The sequence below is a fragment of the Chiloscyllium plagiosum genome, unplaced genomic scaffold (genome assembly GCF_037043375.1).
Source record: "Chiloscyllium plagiosum isolate Xiang-an unplaced genomic scaffold, Cpla_swu_hap1 HiC_scaffold_36, whole genome shotgun sequence".
In the NCBI taxonomy this organism is placed as follows: Eukaryota; Metazoa; Chordata; class Chondrichthyes; order Orectolobiformes; family Hemiscylliidae; genus Chiloscyllium; species Chiloscyllium plagiosum.
In genome coordinates this window covers 71,976,887-72,003,390 of record NW_028270174.1, presented here as the reverse complement: position 1 = coordinate 72,003,390, position 26,504 = coordinate 71,976,887, and the positions used below count along the sequence as shown (strand labels likewise).

The 26,504-nt window shown below is 45.7% G+C and overlaps 1 long non-coding RNA gene across 5 annotated transcripts in view; it reads right to left on the bottom strand.

Moving 5' to 3' along the window:
- Positions 1 to 1,634: 1,634 nt before the first annotated feature.
- Positions 1,635 to 26,504, bottom strand: part of LOC148139984 (uncharacterized) — a 46,951-nt gene continuing 22,081 nt past the window's right edge. For all 5 annotated transcript variants that reach the window (XR_015753285.1, XR_015753286.1, XR_015753284.1 and 2 more), the window contains 2 exons: positions 26,253 to 26,361; positions 1,635 to 1,749 (listed from right to left, as the gene is read on the bottom strand). This is a non-coding gene — a long non-coding RNA (uncharacterized LOC148139984). The remainder of the gene's footprint in view (positions 1,750 to 26,252; positions 26,362 to 26,504) is intronic.

Sequence of the window (26,504 nt, the reverse complement as noted above, 5' to 3'; positions counted from 1 at the left end):
AGGGAGGAGTCTGAGACAGTGCAGGTGAATTTGAGGTCGGGGTGGAAGGTGTTAGTAAAGTGGATGAACTGTTCAACCTCCTCGTGGGAGCACGAGGTAGCGCCAATACAATCATCGATGTAGCAGAGGAAAAGGTGGGGGGTGGTGCCAGTGTAGCTGCGGAAGATGGACTGTTCCACATATCTGATGAAGAGGCAGGCATAGCTGGGGCCCGTGTGGGTGCCCATGGCTACTCCTTTGGTTTGGACGAAGTGGGAGGTTTGGAAGGAGAAGTTGTTAAGAGTGAGGACCCAGTTCAGTCAGTCGAAGGAGGGTATCAGTGGAATGGTAGTGATTGGGTCGGCAGGAAAGGAAGAAGTGGAGGGCTTGAAGGCCTTCGTGATGGGGGATGGAGGTGTATAGCAACTGGATGTCCATGGTGAAGATAAGGATGGGGGCCGGAGAAGTGAAAATCATGGGTGGTGTCCCAAATGTAGGTGGGGAGTTCTTGGACTAAGGGGGACAGGACCGTGTCGAGGTATGCAGAGATGAGTTCGGTGGGGCAGGAGCAGGCTGAGACAATGGGTCGGCCGGGGCAGTCATGTTTGTGGATTTTGGGCAGGAGGTAGAAACGGGCGGTGCGGGGTTGTGGGACTATGAGGTTGGAGGCGGTGGATGGGAGATCTCCTGAGGTGATGAGGTTATGGATGGTCTGGGAGATGATGGTTTGGTGGTGGGTGGTTGGGTCATGGTCAAGGGGGCAGTAGGAGGAGGTGTCCGTGAGCTGGCGTTTAGCCTCAGCGGTGTAAAGATCAGTGCACCAAACTACCACTGCGCCTCCCCAATCTCACCATTAAACCAACAAAAACCTCCACCCCCATCCGCTCCAACACCAAACTCACCATCAAACTGGCAAAAACACCACCCCCACTTTGAGACAGTGGGAGATGAGCCAGTGTTTCTGCTGTCTGTATTGGCTGGAAATATGCAGAACATACTGCCTATTATGGTGGTGCAGGCAGAGGAGAAGATGAATAATTGATAAAAACAATTATATCAGATCTGAGGGAAGTAAACTTGCAGAGTTTGGGGGAAGTATAGGGAGTGAGAATATGGGATTCTGCTACAGAGAGCCAGTTTGGATTTGATGGGCCTCTCTCTGTGCTATAATGCATTTTATTTGAACTTGCTTAACTTGCTCTGGTCACCGATTAAATTGTCATTGAGGTAAATCTGCTCAGTGTTCCTACACAGACTAATACAGTCTGTCCTTCCACAGCAAGAGATGTTTACTGTTTTATACTGGGTTCGGGGGTGGGGGAGGGGAGGGGGGTGTAACGGTGTGTATAACAGTCTGCCAGCATTTATCCGAAATGGCAAAACACCAGTGCAGCCAAACTAGGGACCGACTCTGGAAATGTGGGGAATGCCAGAAGGGAATTCTTTACCCATCCCACCTGGAAACTGGCCAAACCAGTCAGACTGGGGAGAAGCTGTTGAGACACCAGTCAATTTACTCATAACCACAAGTTGAAGGATTTTTTTTCTCTTGTTCACATCAAGTAATGAACAATGGTTTTGGCAGTTCATAAAGTTTTGCATATAGAGAACTTAGTTTTGGAAATGTTCACAACATCATTGAACATGCAGATTCACACTGGGTAGAGACTTTTATTTTCCTTTATTCATTGCAAGAGTTGGATGTTGATTGGCTATTGACATCCATCCCTGAACCATGTATTCTGGGGTTTGTTTCTGATGCCTTGTTATCTATTGGGGATAAAAACAGTTTCAATTAGCTTTCTGTTAAATGCATGGCAATCAAGTCAATCCCATAACTCTCAGGCAGATTAGTTTCTTTTGAAGGGCTCTCCATCTCCCCAACCTCCTCCATCCTCACCCCCAACAGTACAATAATCTCACAGAGTTTCTTTGTGACTATGAATGAGACAATCTGATCAGCTGCTTCTTTCCATACTCCTATGTCGGGTTGGATCTTAAACTCCCCTTGCTGCAGTTGTGATCCTGCATCATTGTACAGTGTTGCTCGTATTTCATGTCTTGGCCTTTCAGTGTTCATGATACTGCATGTAGCTTCTTGTGTATGGGGCCGACGGTGTAAGAGTTTAGCTCTTTCTTTCCACCAACAGCAATAAAATTGTACTCCAACAAAACTTACAGATTAAAGCAGCATGAATACCTAAAAATGAGGTGTTAACCTGATGAAGTTCCCAAAGAGGACTACTTGTGTTCCAAACAGCATAAGCAGCAAGTGATAGACAGAGTGACGCAATCCGGGAAACAACAGAACAGATCGAAGATCTGCAGTCCAGCCATGGACTGTTGTCAATGAAGTCAGAGCACAGCTGGAGTTCTGAGGACAGTTCTCTTCAAGATATTACCCAACAAGAATGTCAGACTGGATTAATTATCATAAAACTCAAGTCCGTTTGATATTCATATATTTACAATCAGTGTTCAATTCACCAAATGTAGCTGAATGTAAAGATAATCTTCAAGTGATTGTAACAGTGGAGACATCTGAATACTTGATCAGCAAATTAAAGCCTGTTGTGTTTAGATAGTAATAATTTTAAAGATATTTTTAAAAAGTAAGGTGACTTGAGTATAATGGAAGAAGGTGATTGGTGGGTAGCTGATAATCTTGTTTTAATCTGAAGTTAATTTAGGATTAGTTAACAAATAAACACATGGTAGGGAATCCCAGTCTCATGGAGTGCACATCCAGTTCCATGTGGGAAATCCAGGACACTTCTTGTGTGAGCGACAACCACAAGAACACGGAGGTGACACGGGAAATGTCAGGAACACTCGTTTGACCACAGCTAAAGTACTGCACACATTTCTGATCCCCTTATTCCAGGGTTAATGTGATCACACCAGAGAGGGTACAGAGGAGATTGATCAGAATGTTTCTCCGATTGGAAATTTCTGCTCTGAGGAAAAGTTGGATAGGCTGGGGATGATTTCCGAAGAGGATGAGCTGAGATTTAATTGAAGTGATAAAATGCTGAGGAATCCAGATCGAGTGGATAGGGAGGAGCTATTCATTAACAGAGAGGTCAGAAACTGAAGGTTTTAGATTGAAACTAATTCTCAGAAAGAAGGGGAGGGGAGACTTCATTTCACTCAGAGATGGTGAGGAGCAGGAACTCACTGATGGGGTGGCAGAGGCAGTAACCACCATCACATTAGGACAAAAGGTCATGGATGTAACTGAGATGCTGGAACATGCAGGGCTGCGGACTAAAGTCTGCAGAATGGGATCAATGTGATTTATTTGACATTTCTCCAGCATATTAAACTCAAGTCGAATTTGAGAATTTATGAGCATCATCAGACTTGATATCCAAATGTCGGAATAAATTTATCAGAAAGTTGCAGCACAGATCGCGGCCACTTGGCCCATCCTGTATGTGTTGGCTGTAATAGAACTATCCAGGCTTTACAGCATTCTGTACTCACCATTGACAGCAACAATTTCAGACTGTGAACTCTGCCCTCTATGTTCTTATTATCTGTTTTTCAATGTATTTCTTTGACAGCTGCACACCTTGTTTCCTAGTTTCAATCCCAGCCCGAACTCTATTCCCTGTGGCCTTGAGGGACTACCATTTCTGCTGTTTAATCTCTCCTGCCTTCCCCTATGTGACAGACTGTCTTTTTGTCCTTGTCTCACCCCCACCTTGCTTACAACCTGTTAAATTTCTGATGGTTCCCAGACCTCTGTGACTTCACTGTGTTCCCTGGGTCAATGGCACGAGTTTGAATTCTCTTCCTCCAGAGATAATTAGAAATCTTTCTGGTTGCAGTTTGCCCCAGATTTTATTTTTAAAAACAGAGCATTTGTATCAGAGTCAAATATTCGTGAGCCTTCATCCACAATTCCGAGCATTTGGATGTAATCTGTGACCCTCCCACAGATGTGCAGGTTTGCTCTATTGGCTGTGCTAACATGGCCTGTAGTGTGCAGGTTTAGCGGGTTGGGTTAGCCATGGTAAATGAGAGGTTATGGGGATAGGGTGGGAGAGCAGGTCATTGCAGACTCGATGAGCTGAGTAGCCTCTTTCTGCACCTCAGGGATTCGAACGAGTTGTGATTGTCATCACATTTTCCTGATGCCCGGTTCATTCAGCTCAGGTACACATGCTGCCTTTGTGTTTCTGTGGGTTCTCACTCAATCCTTTCCTTCTGTTTTACATCAATTTCACACTTTACGTGAGGGTGAGAATGAATTTTTAAATACAAATACTCCAATCGAAACCCACACAGGTCAGGAACTGTTTTTGCTGCTGGCATCACTCACAAAGAACAGTAAAATAAAGGTTCAGTCACAAATCTTTAGATTAGATTAGATTAGATTAGATTAGATTAGATTACAGTGTGGAAACAGGCCCTTCGGCCCAACAAGTCCACACTGACCCGCCTAAGCGAAACCCACCCATACCCCTACATTTACCCCTTACCTAACACTACAGGCAATTTAGTATGGCCAATTCACCTGACCCTGCACATCTTTGGATGGTGGGAGGAAACCGGAGCACCCGGAGGAAACCCACGCAGACATGGGGAGAACGTGCAAACTCCACACAGTCAGTCGCCTGAGTCGGGAATTGAACCCGGGTCTCTGGCGCTGTGAGGCAGCAGTGCTAACCACTGTGCCACCGTGCCGCCCACGAAGTAATCTAATCTAATCTTATAGGAACACAGAGGTTATAATCACCAAGAGAGTCTAAACAGCTTAAAACTCTTTTCTCAAGAGGAGGCTGAGAGACAACCTGGTACAAGTAGGAAGCTTTGTGCCTGTGTTTTCAGAGATTCGTGGTTGAAATCATTGGGATGGAAGCAGGTTTTATTGCCCCAGGTCATCAAAGGTGCTATCTAAATGTGCATCTTTCTTTCTGTCTTTCAGTCTGAGTTAACAATCAGATGGGTTGGTCAGTGTCTGAGTGTTTTCCAAATCTCTGATTGAATCTGTCTCCCCCCACAATCTCAGGTGCCTCACCACTCACTGGGTCATGGAGAAACTCTGCCGTTACAATGAGAACTGTCTTTGCTGTCACCGCTCCTTGTGCTTCCGCCTAATCCCCACTTCCCCTCATTAAATCCCAGCTGCCTCTAGCCCACCCACAAGGGCATGTTGAAGAGCATGACAGGAGAATGGATTGAAACCGAGAGTTCAATAGCCAGAATGAAAGAGGAAGGAGGAAATAAACCGGGTTTGTGGATCCCCTGGGATACAGACTCCAGGCTGAGTCCATTGTGGGCATTCCCGCAGTAATACGAGACAGCATGCCACGATGACAGTTAAACCTGGGTGGCAGGAGAGGTACACTGAACATTAGCAGGTTTAAGCTCAACCACAGGAGGTTTGTTCAGTCAGTAACAGTGTTTTAGACATGGATGTGAAGTGAGCAGCAAGGGGAAATGTTGACACAAGCTGCAGATGGACAACTTTCACTGGAAGGGGAGGTGGACATTCAGCCCCTCAACCCTGCTCTGCCATTCAAAACTCTCTAAACTCATCAATAAACTCCTCTGCAACAGACAAGATGAATATTGAAAAACTAACCATCTGCAAATGCTGGGAAATCAGAAATAAAATAAAGAAATTTTCAGCAGGTCTGGCAGCATCAGTGGAGAGTGAACCTTTGGGACCAGTGACCGGTCAGGTGACCAGCTGCAGCTGACCATTCTGCCTTTTCTGTAACACTCTCTGGAACAGGTTCTGGTGCGAGGGGAATGAGACGGTCAATAAAAACTGAGAAAACAGGAGGACATGCTCAATCAGAATAAAACACATTTTGGTCTTTCACTTTTAATTCAACTGCAAAAGTTATTCATTAACATTACATAAATAATAGGCCAGAAATCAACTCTTCATGTCACTGGGTCTCGGAAACTGTGTTAATTCTGACCTTGACCAGCCTACATGTGAATCCAGACCCTGAATAATGGGGTTGACCCTGGACCATCTTCTTGGCAGTCAGAATGAATGAGAAATGCTGCCCCAGCAAGTGATGCCATGATCCCATGAACAAACAAAATAAATCCAATCGCTGTGGTTACTTGTGAACTTGCCGGTGTTTCACAAAGCTGGATATCTGAGTGAATTGCTTCCCAACCTCAGAGCAAGTGAATGGTCTCTCCCCAGTGAGTATTCACTGGAGTACAGTGAGGCTGGATGGTGTCCTGAACCCAGCCGCACAGTGAGAGCACCTGAATGGTCTCGTACTGGTCTCCTGTGACCGGGAGAGATGATATTCACCATCCCAAGGGATACTGGGTAAAGATACCTCCAAAAGGGATCTATTGAGAGTAGACCAGGAGAAACTGCTCTCTTTCATGAAAGAATCAATAATGAGGAGGCACCGATGTCAAGGCATTGACAAAAGAAGCACATGAAACATGATACAAAGTGTTTTCATGCAGAGAAAGTTTATGGTCAGGAATGCACTGCCAAAGAGTACAATGGGAGCCAGGTATAATGAAGAGAATAGAATTGAACAGAACAGTTATTGGAAGAGGATGAATGGGAAGGTTTATGGGGTAAAGGTAGAAGAATAGCATTCGGTGAGGTGATCCTTTGGAGAGCTGATGAGCCAATCAGCCTCCTTTTGTGCAGTAACAATTCTGTGGATATTTAATTCTGAGCCCTCTAGGGAAATATCAGGGCAGGGTTTGTAAAGAGGTCAAATTGAATGAGGGTCTTGGTGAACAAAAGCGAGACACAGATACAGAGAGGTTTCAGGATAGATTGAATCAAATGTTACCAATTTGCATGGCAACCAACATTACAGCAGTTACAAATGGGATTCAATAAGAGAGTGGAATTAGAGCAGCAAATAAATCTTGAACATTTATGCAGCTAAAGGGGATTTTGGGTAAAGACACCGCAGTTAGTGCTTATTTCATTCAAGACATATCAGCCAGGGTGCACGTCGTTCTATATCTATCCTATTGAGCTCTTGAAGAATTTTGTTCATTTCAAGTGTTTCATATTTCAGTCCTCCAGAGAAGACAGCTTCAGGCTCCTCAATCTCTCCTGACAGGACAAAGCTGCTAATAGAATTCAATTCACTGGGGAATGTTACTGACTGCTTCATGGATTGGAATTGGCAACTAAGACTGTAAGGTTACTGTATAAACTATCTTCAATTGTATTGCCAGATTGCCAGACACATGTGGGGCTTTAAGAAAAATAACAACTTACAGGCATTGAGTGTCAGAGCGCCCACTGTTGTGTGGGCATCCTGTTTAGATACAATCTATTGATAATTGTTAGAATCAACTTATACCGACTCCATAGAAGTGGTCAGAGCATTATAACGGTCATCGAAGCTGGTAACACATTTCCCATGGGTTAAAAGTCGTGTATGATAGAGTAGGAGCGAGGTTGGCTAGTAAGCTCCAGTTATTCAAAATCATCCTAATTTACTTTCAGAAACAAGTGAGAGAAAGCCACATGATTGCATTAGTCCAAATTGAGAATTTCAGGAGAACTAAAGGGAGAGTTGGTGTTGGGAGCTGTAGTAATGAAGGAGATAAATTTGTTTTACAGAGAGTTCACAGATGGGAAACTCAGCTTTAACATCACATTTAACGCACCCAATTCCGCACGTCCCGAACATTATACATAATATGGAAGGGGAAAGCAGCATTCCCAGCCCAGAGAAACCATTTGTGTTGTGCATGTGGTTGAAGATTTAACTGGTCATGTCATTTGGGAAGACACCAATGTGAAAAGACCAGGTCGAGGTTGTGTAAATGTGGGGATTGTGGGAAGGAATTCACTTACCCCTCCCAGCGGGACACTCACTGACACAGTCACACTGGGAAGAGGCTGGTCACCTGCCCCATGTATGGGAAGGGATTTACTCGCTCTTGCAATCTGCTGAGGCACCAGAGAGGGCACAGAGGATTTAGACTCTTCACCTGTGTTAGAAACGACCACAAAGTGCTGAACGGAACTAGACCTCTCAGAGTTCTGTGCCCAGTTATTCCTATCCAGCAGGGTTTAGGAATATGAGGACACAGCAGTCAGTCTTCACAGTGGAGGATACGAAGACCATGCCAGTAATTGATAAGGAGACTGAGGAAGGTGAGGACCTAGAAAGACCATTATCACGAAAGAGTTAGAGCTGGGCAAGCTAATGGAGCTAAAGGTAGACAAGTCTCATTGCCCTGATGGAATACATCCCAAGATACCAACAGAGTTAGGGGGAGAAATAGCAAATGCACTTAGTCATAGAATCCAACAGCAGAGACAGGCACTTTGGCCCAAACTGGCCCATGCCGATCAGAATGTCCATCCACGCTAACCCCATTTCCATGCACTTGGTTCATCTGCTCCTGATGAAGGGCTTTTGCCCGAAACGTCGATTTCGAAGCTCCTCGGATGCTGCCTGAATTGCTGTGCTCTTCCAGCACCACTAATCCAGAATCTGGTTTCCAGCATCTGCAGTCATTGTTTTTACCTTGCTTCTGAAACTTTCCTATCCATGTATTTGTCCAAATGCCCTTTAGATGTTGTTAACAGACCCGCCTCAACTACTTCCACTGGCAGCTCATTCCATATACATACCACCCTCTGTGTAGAACAGTTGCCCCTCAGGTTCCCTTTTAGTCTTTCTCCTCTAACCTTAAACTGATACCCTCCAGTCCTTATTCCCTGGGAAAAAGACTGAGTGCATTCACCTTACCCAGGCCTCTCATGATCTTATACACTTCTTTAATATATTCCCCCTCGGTTTCCTCTGCTATAAACAAAAACGTCCTCGCTTGTCTAACCTCTCCCTGTAAGTCAGACCCCTGAGACCTGGCATCATCCTTGTAAATTTCTTCTGTACCTTTTCCAGTTTAATAACTGAAACCTACACTGCACTCATCACATTTCCTGTGTTTCCCCACGGTGCTGGAACCGATGTGACAACACCAATGGATTACAATCCATGATCGATAATTCACTCCGTTACAACAATTCCATTTTCACAGCTTTTTCCATGATGCAGGAATCCTTTTGTCTTTCTGGTTTCATGGTTAATTGTCCTCATACAAAACCAATCTGGGGCTTAACTGTTCCTGGGAAATGTGTCATGATTTTTAAGACTTTCAAAAACCAATGAAATCTCTCTCCACAGTCCCCGCTAACACAGACTTCGCTGTCTCAGTACTTTTTCCAGTCACACTGACATTTGAAATATTCGTCCACAGACAGAATGCACACCTTTCCATCCAGATGAAAAGGCCAATGATATCCAGATCGGCACGGATCCAGTAACCATCAAAATTGAACATGAAATTCAATGTGAATTTCTCAACTGCAAATCCCCCCTTTCAGTACTCTACAACAGAGAAAACAGAAAGTGCTGGAGATCCTCAGCAGGTCTGGCAGCATCTGAAATGGTGAGAGATGCAGGAAACATTGCAGCCTTGAAGAAGTGTTTCAATGATCACACCAGGCACGTGCGCTTGATAACCAGTATGGAGAAGATGGGGGCATTGTGTTCAACAGTTTTATACCAGAGACTCTGTCCCATTCTATTCCGTGTTTCTCTGAGATTCCCTCTTTTCAGAAGCAGGCAGGAGTGGGAAGCAGTGGAGAATGTAAATGATGTGTGACCTTCCTAGTGAGAGGATTCGAGTACCGGAGCAGGGATCCCTTTCGGGAAGGACCTTAGTGAGACCACACCTGGAGTACTGCATGTACCTTTGTTCCCCTTTCCCAAGGGGAGCTAGCCTGGTTATTGAGAGAGAGTAAAGGAGGGTCACCAACCTGACTCCTGGGATGTGTAGATAGTTAAGGGCTGCAGATGCTGGAAGTCAGAGTTTATACAATGTGGATCTGGGGAAGTGCAGCAGGTCAAGCAGCATCACAGGGGCAGGAAAGTTGATGTTTTGGGTCAGGACACTTTGTCAGACCGAATGAATAGTCCTGACCCGAAACATCAACTTTCCAGCCCCATCGTATCCATGCTGGTCATCAAGCGCCTATTTATTCTAGTCCCACGTTCTGGCACTCCGTGTAACATCTTGGTGTGATCATCTAAACACTTCTTCAAGGCTGCAATGTTTCCTGCATCTGTCACCATTTCAGATGCTGACAGACCTGCTGAGGATGTCCAGCAATTTATGTTCTTATTGTAGATTTCCACCATTTTGCTGAAGCACATAGAGTCATAGACATGTATATAGTTCCATATTTTGTTGACTCACATTTCTGAGATGGCAGGACTGATGGCTGAAGAGGGACTCAATCCTCGTTTAATCCTCCTTTTCTTTGGCTTTCTGAGCTGCTGACTACATCACTAATATTCTACCTCCCATTCCCTGACCTGAATCGTACCCATCTAAGCCGACACTTTAGTTCCCAACCCCCTGCCAGACTAGGTAAAACCTCACCAAAGGAACTGCAAAAGCCCCCATCAGATTTGTCTCAGCTCTGCCCAGGGGTAACCGGTCAGGCTGGTATAGGACCCACCCAGAAACAGTCCAAGTGCCTGAAGAATCTAAACCTTTCTCTGGTACACCATTTCCCCAGCCACACATCCAGCTGATCTACCCTCTTATTCCTGCTCTCACTAGCACATGGCACTGGGAGTAAGTCTGACCTTATTACATTTCAGGAGCTACATTTCAATGCATCTCTGCTCTCCCTATATCTAGCTTTCAGGCCCTCATCCCTCTGTTTAGCGATGTTGTTGGTATCTGTGTGTTCCACCACCATGGGCTGTTTAACTTCCAGCTCCAGAAAGCCCTGCACCCGCTCCATGATATTGCGGATCCTAGCTTTATGGAGGTAACATACCATCCTGGATTCATGTCTGTGGTCACAGCAGTGCCTGCCCTAACCCTGAGCATTGAATCCCCTGTCACTATAGCCGTGTTTCCTCTCTTTCCTCCCGCTCTTTGCAGCGGAGCTCTCTATGGTGGCATGACCCTAGCTGGTGCTGATTTCCCGTGAAGCTACCACCCATTCCCGCCCTTACAGAATCCCAAGCGGGATACAGTATCTGTATGAGAAGGGGATGACCACTGGGGACTCCTGCACTCCCTTCCTGAGCCTTTTACTTGATCTGATGGTCACCCATTCCCTTTCTGCCTGTGTAGCCCTCACCTGCAGTGTGACTAACTCACTAAACGTGCTGTCCATACATTCTCAGATGCTCCACTGTGAGTCCACTAACAGCTCCAGGTCTGAAAAGCAGTTTCCCAGTTACTGCAGATGGACACACTTGCAGCACACATAGCCGTCAGGCACACTGGAAGCGTCCCTTATTTCCCACACTGTACAAGAGGACCACACCGCGGGTCTGAGGTGCCCTATCACAACATCTCTCTACATTCATCTCGTTACTCCCATTAAGAAAATTTAAATGAGTGAGCAACCTTCCTTCACTTCAAACATGTACATTATGATAAAAAATATTTTACTTCAGCAGATATGTCATACTTTAAAAACTTAAATACTCTGCAGGTATCACTGAGAAATTGGCTGTTCCCATTGGGACCACGTGAATTACTGAATGGCCTGAACTAAACTTGAGTTTCAGCTTCACCTTCTCCCAGTCTCACCTCACTCTGTTTACACCCAACTCCAAAACACTCTCATTAAGCCAAGCAGCACTCTCAGTACAGCCTTGTCATTTTCAATGTCTGCTCACACCGACACTGCCCTCAGCCTCCTGTACTGTTCCAATGCATCTCAATGGGAGCTCAGGAACAGCATCTCATCTTTCAGTTCAGCCCTTTGTAACCCCAGAGTCAACATGGACTTCAGCAGTTTCTGGATGAACAGACAGTTGTCAGAATCTGGAACGTTCCACCTGAAATGGTGCTGGAATTTGAGTCCACAAGGAAATTCAAGGAGAAGCTTGCAGGAAATTGGAAGTAGGGAGTTTACAGGTTAACATCATGAAGTGGGTGACTGGGACTAAATCTGGCATTTGGATAAATCTGTGCTCTCTCTCAGGCCAATACCTCCTTCCACAGCTGCAGGGCCAAGAATTGAACACATACCCAAAGGGTGATCTGACCAGGAACTTGAACATCTTTCTGATTTTTGCTTGACAAAACTATTGGTGATATTTTCCCAGACTGAACAAACCTTTCTCGTTCCACAGTTAAATGCCAATGATATTCAGATCCTGATGACTCCGCTGACTGTAGAAACTTGTTTTTGAGATCCCAGTCTCAATTATTCTCAATTAATATCCTAGAAAATGAATTCGCAAAACAAAGCTCACAATCAGTGCAAGGTGAATAGTGAAGGCGAACACTTCTCTTGGTATGTATTTGATGTGTAAACGCTCATCTTCAAATCACCCCCCCACCCCCCAAAAGAGGACATGTGCCTGCGCCTTGCTGTACCTTGCCCCAAATAAAGATGGCGGCCATAACCCAGGACCTCTCACTGCCTGAGGCCCACAGCTGTTTTCCCCTTTGCTGCAAATGTGGGACCAAGATTTTCTAATTCAGATTAACGACCTGCACAGTGTATGACTAAACCCTCCCAGACTACACTGATACATCTCATCCGGTTTCTGCTGCCACTCTCCCCTTTCCGCCTCCTGCAAACACCAAGGGTCATCACGGGTTCTGTGACCCTTCATCAGAACCGATAACAGCTGGGAAAAGTAGAATCCCTACAGAGTGGAAACGGGCTCTTCGGCCCAACAATTACACACCCACCCTCCGAAGTTCATCCCACCCAGACCCATTCCCCTCCCTATTACTCTCCATTTCCCCAGACTAATGCACATCCCTGAACACTACGGGGAATTTAGCTGGGCCAATTCACTGAACCTGCACATCTTTGGACTACAGGAGATAGGGGTTAAAGAGTAAATAATAGGTGGGGACAGAGCGCAAAGAGAGACAGGAACATTTGGAAAGACAAAGGAGTGAATAACAATCTGGTGGGAGGGTGGAAAGCTGTTAGTGGAGGAGACAGGAACCTGGTCGCATCTGAGTGGTGGTGGTGGAAATGGTGACTGATGATTTACTTTGTAGCTGCAAAAAGGTCCTGGAGCTTCAAGTTGCCCGTCACTTTAACACACAAGACTGTTCCCTGTCCAACATCTCTGTCTCATGCTTACTGCGGTGTTCCAGTGAAGCTTGATACAAGCTGGCAGAACACTCCAGAACATACCAAATGGTCTCCTATTTCAAGGACTGCAATTTCCCCTCCCATGTGGTCAACAATGTCCTCCAGTGTATCTCCTCCGCTTCTCACACCACTGCCTTTGAACCCCACCCTTCCAACCCCAACAAGGATGGGATCCCCCCACTCCTCACCTTCCACCAAGATACAACACATCATCCTCTGCCATTTCCACCACCTACAATCAGACCCCACCAGAGATATGTTTCCCTCCCCTCCCCTTTCAGCATTCCACAGAGACCATTCCCTCTGTGACTTTCTCGTTAGGTCCACGCTCCCCACCAACCCATCCTCCACTCCCAGCATCTTCGCTTGCCACTGCAAGTAGTGTAAAACCTGTGCCCACACCGCCAAGGCACCAAAGGATCCTCCCACATCCAGCAGAAATTTCCCTGCCCACCCAAACACCTCAACTATTGCGTCCTTTGCACTCAATGTGGTCTCCTCTACACTGGGGAGTCAGGACGCCAACTTGTGGAATATTTCAGGGAATATTTCTGGGGCACATGCACCAACCAACCCCACCGCCTTGTGGCCGACCACTTCAGCTACATCCCCTCCGCCCCCACGCTGCCAAGGACATGCAAGTCCTGGGTGTCCTCCACCCCCAAATCCAAGCCACCCGACGCCTGGAGGAAGAACACCTCATCTACTACCTTGGAACCTTTCAACCACACGGCATCAAGGTTTCCTCATCTCCTCTCCCCCACCTTATCACAGATTCAACCCTCCAACTCGGCACTGGCCTCTTGAACTGTCCCACCTGTCCATCTTCCTTCCCAATTATCCATTCGACCCTCTCACTACTACCCCATCTACCGCTACCTAGTCTCTTTGTAGCTCCCTTCCCCCCAACCCCAAACACCCCTCCCTATTTATCTCTCAGCTCTCTTCCCCCAACTCCCACATTTCTGATGAAGTGCTTATATGCCCAATATGTCAATTCTCCTGCTCCTTGGATGCTGCCTGACCTGCTGTGCTTTTCCAGCGCCACACTTTAACATAAGCTGGAAGAACAACACCTCATCTCCCAGTCGGGGACCCTACAATCCTCTGGCTTCAACATCAAATTCAATAATTTTAGGTCGTGAACTCTCCCACGTCCTAGTGTCCTTGCCCCTTACCCCACACACCAGGCCTTGTTATTACATAGCCTGGCATTACACACTACCTATGGTTAGCCACTAACAGTCCCCATAAACAGCTATTCACCGTCTTCCCCCCCACCCCCCCAGCCAAATCGTTATCCACTCTTTTGTCCAACTGCTCTTATCTCTCTCTTTGGACTCTATTCCCCCCCCTATCATTTACTCCTTAACCCCTACCTTCTGCATAAAAACCAACATTTTTTTCTCAGTAGCATCGGTTCCTGAGGATGTCACCGAATCCAACATGCGAACCGATTTCACTTCACAGATGCTGCCAGATCTGCTGAGCTTTTCCAGTACTTTCAGTTGTTGTGTGTGATTTACAGCATCCACAGTTCTTTCAATTTACCCGGAGTATCTAATTCAGGTCTAGCAGACTGAAACAGTGTTTATCAACCCTCCCAGTCAACATTAACTCCATCTCTCTCCCAGTCTCTGCTGTCTCTCCCACTCCCTTCACACTCACTGAGTCCCCCCTCACAGTGACACAGTGCCTGCAAAGCTGATGGTCATGTGGTGGCCTGCTGGACCCACCCCTCATTCACTCCCATTGGCTGGAAGATCACGCCAACTCTCCGATTGGTCTGAAGCTGTGTCAATCAGCCAGGCCCCATTGTGACCTGAGTGGTGGGATCCTCCCAGGTGCATCAGAGGCTGAGGGGTGACCTCAGAGATTTATAAAATCAGGAGGGGCATGGGTAGGATAAATAGACAAGGTCGTTTCCCTGGGGTAGGAGAGTCCAAAATGAGAGGGCATAGGTGTAACTTGAGAGGGGAAGAATTTAAAATGGATCAGAGGGGCAGTTTTTTTTCCCACCGAGGTTGGTGCGTGTATGGAATCTTCTGTCGGGAAGTGGAGGATGTTGGTACAATTATACCATTTGGCATCTGGATGGGTATATGAATAGGAAGGGTGTAGAGTGATATGTGCCAAGTGTTGGCAAATGGGACTTAGATTAGGTTGGGATATCTGGTCAACATGGACCAGTTTGACCAAAGGGTGTATTTTCATGCTGTACATCTCTACAGCTCTGCCCTGTGATGAGCTTCATCATTCATAGTGAATGAGACAGTATCACAGAGCACAGGGGCTGGGAGCTATTCAGCCCATTGGGGCTGTACTCTCTCCCTCTGGAGATGGTACCAGTCAGTTCCAACTCACCTCCCATTTGGACATAGCCTTCCAAATCCTTCCTTAAAAAGTTAAATTTCAAATTTGTTTTGACAATAGCTACTGAATCTGCATTCAGCTGTCTTTCAAACTATTCCAGATGCTCAGAACTTAGTGAGTAAAATAATCTTCACATTTTTAACCTGCATTATTTGCCAGTTACCTGAAAGTAGTTACTAAAAATTGTGACGTTATAAATTTCTCACTCTGTCTCTCTATAAATGAAATATCCTGGAAACAAATCAACTACTGGTCGAAATCACTGCTTATCCTTCTCAGCTCCAAGGAGAATTGTCTGACCTTCTGCTAACTCTCCATAAAAGAGAAACCTACCTTAATTTTAAATTATTAGTGTCGTAGAGATGTACAACACAGAAACAAACCCTTCAGTCCAAATTGTCCATGCCGACCAGATATCCTAAATTAATCTCGTCCCATATGCCAGCACTTGGCCCATAGCCTTCTAAACCTTTCCCAATCACATATTCAATGAGATGTGTTTTAAATGTTGTAACTGTACCAGCCTCCACACTTTCTCTGGCAGCTCATTCCATACACGTGTCACGTTCAGCTTGAAACTTTGCCCCTAATATCCCTTTTCAATCTTTTCCCTCACGCCTGTGCTTTCTAGTTTTGGACTCACCTAAACAGGAATAAGACCCGAGCTGTTTACCTTATCCATGCCCCTCACGATTTTATCAACCTCTATGGTCATCCCTCAGCATCCGATTCTCCAGTGAAAACAGCCTCAGCCTATTCAGCCTCTCCCTATAGCTCAATCCCTCAACCTTGGAAACATCTTTGCACATCTTTTCTGAATCCTTTCAAGTTTCACAATATCATTCCGATAGCGGGGAGACCAGGACTGAAAGCAGAATTCCAGAAGTGACTGAATCAATGTCCTGTACAGGCGCAAAATGACGTCACAACTCCTGTACTCAATGCACTGACCGATAAAGGCAAGAATACTAAACACCTTCTTCACTACCCTGCCTATCTATGATTCCACTTTCAAGGAACTATGAACCTGCACTCCAAGATCTCTTAGTTCAGCAACACCGCCCAGGACCTTCCCATTAAGTGTAGAAGTCCGGCCCTGATTTGCTTTTCCAAAATGCAGAACCTCACATTTATCTAAATTAAATTTCATCTGCCACTCCTCAGCCCATTTGATCGGAGTCTCATTGTACTCTCAGGTAATTTTACTGTCCATTGCACCTCAAATTTTGGTGGCTACTGTAAACCTACTAACCATAGCTCCTATATTCACATGGAAATCATTGATATAAATGACAAAAAGCAGTGGACCCAGCACCCAGCCTGACAGCATTTTGCTCACCACAGGCTTCCAGTCCTAAAAGCACCCTCCACCAAGACATTGACTGCTCAGCAAGGTTAGAGCTCATGGAATACAGGGAGAACTAGCCAATTGGGATCCAGAACTGGCTCAAAGGCAGAAGACAGAGGGTGGTGGTGGAGGATTGATTTTCAGACTGGAGGCCTGTGACCAGTGGAGTGCCACAAGGGTCGGTGCTGGATCCACTACTTTTCGTCATTTATATGAATGACTTGGATGTGAACATAGCAGGCATAGTTAGTGAGATGACACCAAAGTTAGAGGTGTAGTGAACAGTGAAAACATTTACCTCAGAGTACAACGGGATCTTGATCAGATGAGTGAATGGGCTGAGGAGTGGCATTTGGGGAAATCAAATCTTAGCAGGACTTATACACTTAATGGTAAGGTCCTGAGGAGTGTTACTGAACAAAGAGACCTTGGAGGGCAGGTTCATAGCTCCTTGAAAGTGGAGCCACAGGTAGATAGGATAGTAAAGGCAGCATATGGTTAGAACATTACATAGAGGAGTTGGGAGGTCATGTTGTGGCTGTACAGGGCATTGGTGAGGTCACTATTGGAATATTGCGTACAAATCTGGTCTCCTTCCTATTTGAAGGATGTTGTGAAACTTGAAAGGGTTCAGAAAAGATTTACAAGAAAGTTACCAGGATTGGAGGATTTGAGCTCAGCTGGGGGTTGAATAGATTTTGAATAGACTGGGGCTATTTTCCCTGGAGCGTCGGAAGCTGAGAGGTGAGCTTATAGAGGTATATAAAATCATGAGGGGCATGGATAGGATAAATAGACAAAGTCTCTTCCCTGGGGTGGTGGATCCCAGCACTAGAGGGCATAGGTTTAGGGTGAGAGGGGAAAGACTTTAAAGAGACTTGTGGGGCAACGTTTTCACAGAGGGTGGTACGTGTATGAAATGAGCTGCCAGAGGAAGTGGTGGAGGTTGGACGAATGCAACATTTATAAGGCATCTTGATGGGTATATGAATAGGAAGGATATGGGCCGGGTGCAGGCAGGTGGGACTACATTGCGTTGGGATATCTGGTCAGCATGTACTGGTTGGACCGAAGGGTCTCTGCTTCTGTGTTGTACATCTATGACTCTTTGATCTTCCAGCCAATTTTGTATCCAAATAGCTTGCTCCGCCTGTATTCTATGGTGTTGAACTTGCTAACCAGTCTGTTATGTGGAACCTTGTGTCTTTCTCAAGTCCAAGTTAATGACTTTCATGCACAAAGCCGTGCTGGCTATCCCTAATCTTTTCTTGCCTTTCCAATGACATGTAAATTCTGTCCCTGAGAATCCCTTCCAACAACTTGCCTGCCACTGACTTCAGGCTCACCGGTCTATAGTTACCTGGCTTTTCCTTACTACCTTTCTCAAATAATGATTTGGAGATGCCAGTGTTGGACTGGGGTGTACAAAGTTAGAAATCACACAACACCAGGTTATAGTCCAACCGGTTTAATTGGAAGCACACTTCCAATTAAACCTGTTTGACTATAACCTGGTGTGTGATTTTTAACTTTCTCAAATAATGGCACCCATCTTCCAGCACCTTGTCTGTGGCAATCGATGATACAAATATCTCAGCGAGGGGCCCAGCAATCACTTCCTTGGCTTCTCACAAAGTTCTGGGATACACCTGCTCAGATTCCTGGGATTTATCCACCTTTCTGCTTTTTAAGACATCCAGTACCTCCTCCACTGTAATATGAACAATTGCCAAGTTATCACTGTTTATTTCTCCAAACTCTCTAGGTTCCATATCATTTTTCAGTAAAAACTGATGTGAAATACTTACAGAATCTCTCCCACCGCCTGCGGTTCCATAGACAGCCTTACTGATTTTTGAGGGTTGCTATTCTCTGCCTGGTTACTCTTTTGTCCATAGTATATTTGTTGAATCTCTTTGGATTCTCCTGAAACCAATTTCCCAAGCTATCTCATGTCCTCTTTTTGCTCTCCTGGTTTCCCGAGAGTATCCTCCTCTAGGGAGTCACACAAACACAGCTCTCCATACCTGCCATATCCCTCCTTCATTTTCTTGACCAGAGTCTCAATTTCTCTAGTCATGCAGCATTCTCTACACCTACCAGCCTTGGCCTTAACAGGAAAATACTGTGTCTGTACTCACATTATCACAGGCCTATGGAGGCATTGGCAGATGTGGACATCAAAACAATTAATCATTCTCAGTAAAGAGGTACTGTTGAAAAAGCTAAGAGCCCAAAGGTAGATGGGTCTCCTGGCCCTGATAGAATGCATCCCAGAGATGGCGGGGGGAAATAGCAAATGCTCGTGATTATTCACTAAAATTTGTTCGACTCTGGGACAGTTCCGACAGATTGGCAAGCTGCAAACGTGATCCCACTTATTCTAAAAAAATGCATAGGGTGCTGGTGAGGCCACACCTGGAGTCCTGTGTACAGGTTTGGTCTCCTTACTTCTGCAAGGATGTTCTGGCACTGGAGGGAGTGCAGATGAGGGTCACTAGTTTGGGCCTGGAGTTGAGAGGGTTGGTGTATGTGGAGAGATTTAGGACTGAGTTCAGGAGGAACTTCTGCAGCTAAAGGGTTGTGAATCTGTGGAATTTGCTGCTGAGTAAAGCAGCTGAGGCTTTCATCTTGAATGTCTTTAAGGCGAAAGGTAGATTTCTGAACAGGTAAGCAATTAAGGGTTACAAGTAAGAGCAGGAAAGTGGAGCTGAGGCCATGAAAAGATCAGCCCTGGTCTTATTGAATGGCAGAGCAGGCTTGAGGGGCCAGATTGCTTACTCCTGCTCCTCTTCCTTATGTTCCCCCTTTCCAGCCATCCCTTTCCCTGGAAATAACCTCCCGCAAACAAATTTTGCAAGTTCTTACCTTGTGCCATTGAAATTGTCCAATTTAGAAGGCTACCTATTAGATCTGGTCTATTATTTTCTGTAACTATTTTAAAGCTAGTAGAATTATCAGAGAATCCAGACAGCGTGGAAGCGGGCCATTCAGCCCATCACATCCACACTGAACATCAGAGCCTTCTACCCTACCCCTATAACGTTGCAATTCCAATGAGCAATCGACCTGGCCAGCACATCCCTGAACACTATGGGCAATTCTGCCTGGATAACCCACCCATCCTACATATCTTTGGACTGTGGGAGGAAACCAGAGCAACCAGACGAAACCCAAGCAGACAACCACAACAAGGTGATCATCCCTTTCTTATTTCCCAGTTCCATCCAAATAACTTCACTGAAATACTCCCAAGAATATCCTCCCTGAGCACAACTATAAAGGTATCCCTAATCCAAAACGCCATTCCGCCTCCTCTCGTCCCCCTTTCTATCCTTCCCATTGCATCTATACCCTAGAACATTAAGCTGCCAGTCCTATCCATCACTGAGCCACGTTTCTGTAATATCCATGATATCCCAGTCCCATGTTCAAAACCATATCCTCAGCTCATCTGCCTTCCCTGTCGGGCCTCTTGCACTGAAATAAATGCAGTGAAACTGCTCTGTCCCACCTCGTTCTGTGCCTTGCCCTTGCCTGCCTCGACTGTCTAACTTCTCAACTGTACCAGCCTTAGACATACCTCTTCTCTCACTATCTCTTCAGGTTTACCCCCACTCCCTCACTGGTTTAATGCCTCCTGAGTAGCACTAGCAAATCTCCCTGCCTGGATATTAGACACCTTCCAATTCAGGTACAATCCATCCTTCTTATGCACGTCAATTCTACCCCAGCAGAGATTCCAATGATCCAAACATAGCAATCCTTCTCCCTGCACCAGATCCTTAGCCACACATTCATCTGCTCTATCCTGCTGTTCCTACTCTCACTAGCATGCGGCACAAAGAGTAATCCAGATATTCCTACCCACGAAGACCTACTTTTTATCCTCCAGGATAATGTGCTATATTCTCTCGTCAGGACCTTATCCTTTCCTCTTCCGATGTCATTGGTACTAATGTACAATGAGCTCCCACTGATCATACTCCCTTTTGAGAATACTCTGCTCCCTCTCCGAGACATCCTTGTCCCTGGCACCAGGGAGGTACCACCCATTCTGATGTCTCACTGTCAGCTGCAGAAACGGCAGTCTGTGCCCTATACCAGAGAATCCCCTATCACCATCGATCACCAGGAACCTCATATACCTCACATTACATTGGAGCCAGTCTCTGTACCAGTACCTTGCTTGTCAGTGCGATATGCCCCTGAGAGGGTGACCTCCGACACTTTCCGAAACAGTATACTTGTTTGAGATCAATCAGCCGGGTCCCATTGTGAGGTGAGTGGTGGGATCCTCTCTCTCTCTCTCTGCCCTGTGATGAGGTTCATCATTCACAGTGAATGGGGTAGTATCACAGAGCACAGGGGCTGGGGGCTATTCAGCCCATTGGGACTGTACTCTCTCCCTCTGGAGATGCTGCAAATCTGTCCCAACTCCCCTCTCACTTGCCCAAAGCCCACTAAGTCTTTCCTTAAAAAGTAAAATTCTAAATTTGTTTGAGAACACCTGCTGAATCTGTGTCCAGCTGCCGTTCAGCCTATTCGAGGTGCGCAGAACTTACTAAGTGAAATGATGTTCACATTTTCACTCTGCATTATTTGCCAGTTACCTGAAAGTAGTTACGAAAAATTGTGATCGTGCTAACAATTCCTCTCTCTCTGCAAATTAATTGTTTGGAAACAAATCTGCACCTGGTCCAAATCACTGCTTAACCGTCTCAGCTCCAAGGACAATTATCTGTGCTTCTGCTAGCTCTCCACAAAAGAGGAATGCATCTTAATTTATTAGTGTCATAGAGATGGACAGCACAGAAACAGACCTTCGGTCCAATTCACTCATGCCGATTCGGAATCCTAAACTACTGGAGTCCCATTTGCCAGCTATTGGGCCCTATCCCTCAAAACCCATCCCATTCATGGATGCCTTTCAAATGTTGTTATTGTATCAGTCTCCACTTCTTCATCTGGCAGCTCATTCCACACACACACCACACTCAGCTTGAAAACGTTGCCCCTTAGATCCCTTTTAAATCTTTGCCCTCTCAACTTAAGCCCATGTGCTCTTGTTTTGGACCCACCTCACCTGGGGGGGAAAAGACCCTGGCTGTTCACCGTATCAATGCCCCTCATGATTTATAAATCTCCATAAAGTCACCTCTGTCTTTGACTCTTCAGGGAAAATAGCCCCAGTCTCTCCCTGTAGCCCAAATCCTTCAACCCTGGCAATGTTTTTGCAAATCTTGTCTGACTCCTTTCAAATTTCATAACATCCTTCCCAGAACAGGGATATTCGAACTGAAAGCAGAATTCCTGAAATGGCATAATCAATGTCCTGTGTGACGTCCCAGCTTCCGTATTCAATGCATTGACTAATAAATATAAGCATACCATACACCACCTTCACTAGTCTGCCTACCTGCGACTCTACTTTCAAGGAACAATGAACCTGAACTCCAAGGTCTCTTTGTTCAGCAACACTCCCCAGGACTTTACCATTAAGTGCATAAGTCCTGTCCTGATTTGCCTTTCCAAAATACAACAGCTCACATTTATCTAAATTGAACTCAGTCTGCCATTTTTCGTTCCAATGGCCCATCTGATCAAGATCCTGTTGTATTCTGAACTAACTTTCTACACTGCCCACTACACCTCCAATTTTGGTGCCTTCTGACCATATCTCATATATTCACATCCAAGTCATTTATTGAAGGCCCCAATATCCATTGCTGCAGCACACTGCTGCTCACAGGCCTCCAGTCCACAAAGCAACCCTCCATCACCACTCTCTGTCTCCTACCTTCACGCCAGTTTTGTATCTAAATGGCTCGTTCTCCCAGCATTCCATGTTATCTAACCTTGCTAACCAGTCTGCTTTGTGGAACCTTGTTCAATGCCCATGGAGACAACGTTCACAGGCTGCCATCATCAATCATCTTTGTCACTTCTTCAAGAAAAAATATACACTCAAGTTAGTGAGACACGATTTTCCACAAACAAAGCCACTTTAACTCTCCCTAATCATTTCCAAATACACATATATCCTGTCCTTTAGAATCCCTTCCAACAACCTTGCCTGCCACTGACTTCAGGCTCACTGTTCTCTTGCTCCATGGCCTTTCCTTACCACCTTTTTAAAAATAATGGCACCTCACCTGTCGCTATCAATGATACAAATATCTCAGGAGAGGCCCAACAATCTTAAAGGAGGACAGAGGGGGTTAGGGAGGATATTCCAGAGGTTTGTGTCCTTGGCAGCTCCAATCGTTGAGTGATGAAGGTGGGGGATAGCTGTCAACGGAGACAATTAGTGGTTAATCGTGGGTAGTGTGTAATGGCAGGCAATGTGATAACAATGTGTGTGAGTTAAGGGTTGGAGGGGTGGGGTTCAAGGGCAGTGGTGTGGGAAGTAGAGGATATACACTGGAGGGCATTGGGGTTGACCACATGAGAGGGGAAATTGCAGTCCTTGAAATATGGTCCATTTGGTATGTTCTGGAGTGTTCTGCCAGCTTGCATCAAGCTTCACTGGAACACTGCACCTAAGCATGAGTCAGATGTTGGCCAGGGAACACGCTCATGTGTTAAAGTGGCAGGCAACCGGGAGCTCAGGGTCGTTTTTGGCCTGAGAGGGAGCACAGATTGATCCAAATTGCACTTCGTTTCTTTGTAGGAACTGTCAGATTTAGTCCCAATCACCCAATTCATAATGTTAACCTGTAAACTCCTTATGGACTCAAATCCTAGCACCTTTTCAGGTGGAATGTTCCAGATTCTGATAACTCTGTTCATTGAGAAAAATGATCCCTTTTAAATCTTTTCCTTCTCATCTTAAGCCTGTGTCCTCTAGTTCTGAACCCACAGAACCCGGGAAAAAGTCCCTGACTGCTCACCTTATCCAGGTCCATCATGATTTTATAAACATTTATAAGGTCACCTCTCAGTCTCTAACTCTCCAGGGAAAATAGTCCCAGCCTATTCAGCATTTCCCAATAGCTCAACCCGTCCAACCCTGGCAAAGTCCTTGCAAACCTTTTCTGAAACCTTTGAAGTTTCACAACATCATTCCGAGAACAGGGAGATTGGAACTGAAAACAGAATCCCAGAAGAGCATTAATCAATGTCCTGTACAACCACAATATGACGTCACAACAGTTGCATTCAATGCATTGACCAATAACGGGGAGTGTACCAAACACTGCATTCGCTACCCCGCCTACCTGTGACTCGACTTTCAAGGAACTATGAAGCTGCACTCCAACGTCTCTTTGTTCAGCAACACTCCCCAGGACTTTACCATTAAGTGTACAGGTCCTGCCCTGATTTGCCTTTCTGAAATCCAACAGCTCACATTTGTCTAAATTGAACTCCATCTGACATTCCTTGCGCCATTGGCCCATCTGATCAAGATCCTGTTGCATTCTGAACTAACCTTCTTCACTGTCCACTACACCTCCAATTTTGGTGCCTTCTGTAAACCTACTGACCATACCTTACACATTCACATCCAAGTCAATTATTTAAGGACCCAATATCGATCCTTGTAGCACACTGCTGCCCACAGGCCTCCAGTCCGCAAAGCAACCCTCCATCACCACTCTCTGTCTCCTACCTTCAAGCCAGTTTTGTATCCAAATGGCTTGCTCTCCCTGCATTCCGTGTTATCTAACCCGGCTAACCAGTCTGCTTTGTGGAACCTGGTTGAATGTCCACATAAACAACATTCACCGCCTGGCTTCATCAATTTTCTTTGTCACTTCAAAACATTCAGTTATGTTAGTGAGACACAATTGTGCATGTACAAAGCCACATTGACTCTCCCTAATCATTCCTTACCTTTCCTAATAGATGGATATCCTGTCCCTCAGAATCCCTTCCAACAACTTGCCTGCCACTGACTTCAGGTTCACTGTTTTCTTGATCCATGGCCTCTCCTTACCACCTTTTTAAAATAATGGCACCTCACCTGTCGCTATCAACGATACAAATATCTCAGGAGAGGCCCAACAATCACTTCTAGATTTCCAGAAAGTTCTGGGATACACCTGATCAGGTCCCAGGGCTTTATCAACCTTGATGCCATTTAAGACATCCAGTACCACCTCCTCTGTAACATGGACACTTTTCAAGTTATCACTGTTTATTTCTCCAAACTCTCAAGTTTCCATATCCTTCTCCAGTAAAAAAATGACATGAAATATTTGCATATCTTTCCCACTCCCCGTAGTTCCATAGACAGCCTTGTTGATATTTAAGGGGTCCTATTCTCTGGTCCAGTTAATCTTTTGTCTGTGATATATTTGTTTAATCTCTGGATTCTACTTAAACCAGTGCCTGAAGCTATTTCATGTCTTCTTTTTGCTCTCCTGATTTCCCTCAAGTATAAAAGCGTGATCCTGTACACTCCCAAATCCTCTGCCTTTGCCATATCTGCTCCCAGGAGGAGCAATTCCACCCCAGGACATTCCAGAAAGGCCTCCTACTTCAAGGACCACAATTTCCCTCTCACTTGATCAACAATGCCCTCCAATGCATACCCTCCACTTCCTGCATCTCCACCTTTATCCCACCACTTAAACCACAATAAGATTATAACCCTGCAATCTTCACCTTCCACCCCACTAATCTCCAGATACAGTGCATTAACCTCTGTTATTTCTGCTACCTAAAGTCGGATCCCACCACCACAGACATATTTCCCTCTCCACCCCTATCTGCGTTCCACAGACCATTCCCTCAGCAACACCCTTGTTAGGCCCACCCCCTCCCACCAACCCATGCTCCACACCCTTGACCCTCCCTTGCCGCCACGGGAGATGTAAAATGTGCGGCCACACCTCCCTCTGACCTCTGTCCAAGACCTCAAAAGGATCTTTTCACATCAGGCAGAGATTTGCCTGCACATCCCAAAACCTCATATACTGCATCTGGACACTATGGGAAATTTAACATGGTTCATCCAACTAACCTACACATCTTTGGACTGTGGGAGCAAACTGGAACACCCGAAGGAAACCCTCAAACACTGGGGAGAATGTGCCAACTTGAACACAGGCAGTTGCCCGAGGCTGGAATCAAACCCAGGTCCCTGGTGCTGAGGAAGCAGCGTTAACCACTGAGCCACAATACTGTGGGATCTTTGGTGCTGATGTGCTGCCCCACTGATACCTCGGTCACTCACCCTACCTCATTTCCTAACTGGCAGTGATGTCGGAGTGAAATTATTGCTAGACAGTTAATCCAGATACCCAGATAACGTTCTGGGGACCCGGGTTTGAATCCCATCACGGCAGATTTTGGAACGTGAATTCAATAAATATCTGGAAAAAATAATCTAGTGACGACAAGGAATCCATTGTCAATTGTTGGAAAAACCAATGTGGTTCACTCACGACCTTTAGGGAAGGAAAATGCCATCCTTACCTGGTCTGGTCTGCATGTGACTCCAGACCTATAGCAACGTGGTTGACTCTTAACTGCCCTCTGGGTAAACGCAGCAATAAATGCTGGCCGAGCCAGTGACAGCCTCATCCTGTGAACGAATAAAGAAAACAGGTCAGGTTTTGTTCCTTCTCTAGTCGGTACATCCTACAAACTGAATCTGAAATGTTCTCGTACACACTGAACAAATACCTTTCCACCCAAGCCCTTAACACTACAGCACTCCGAGGCCAT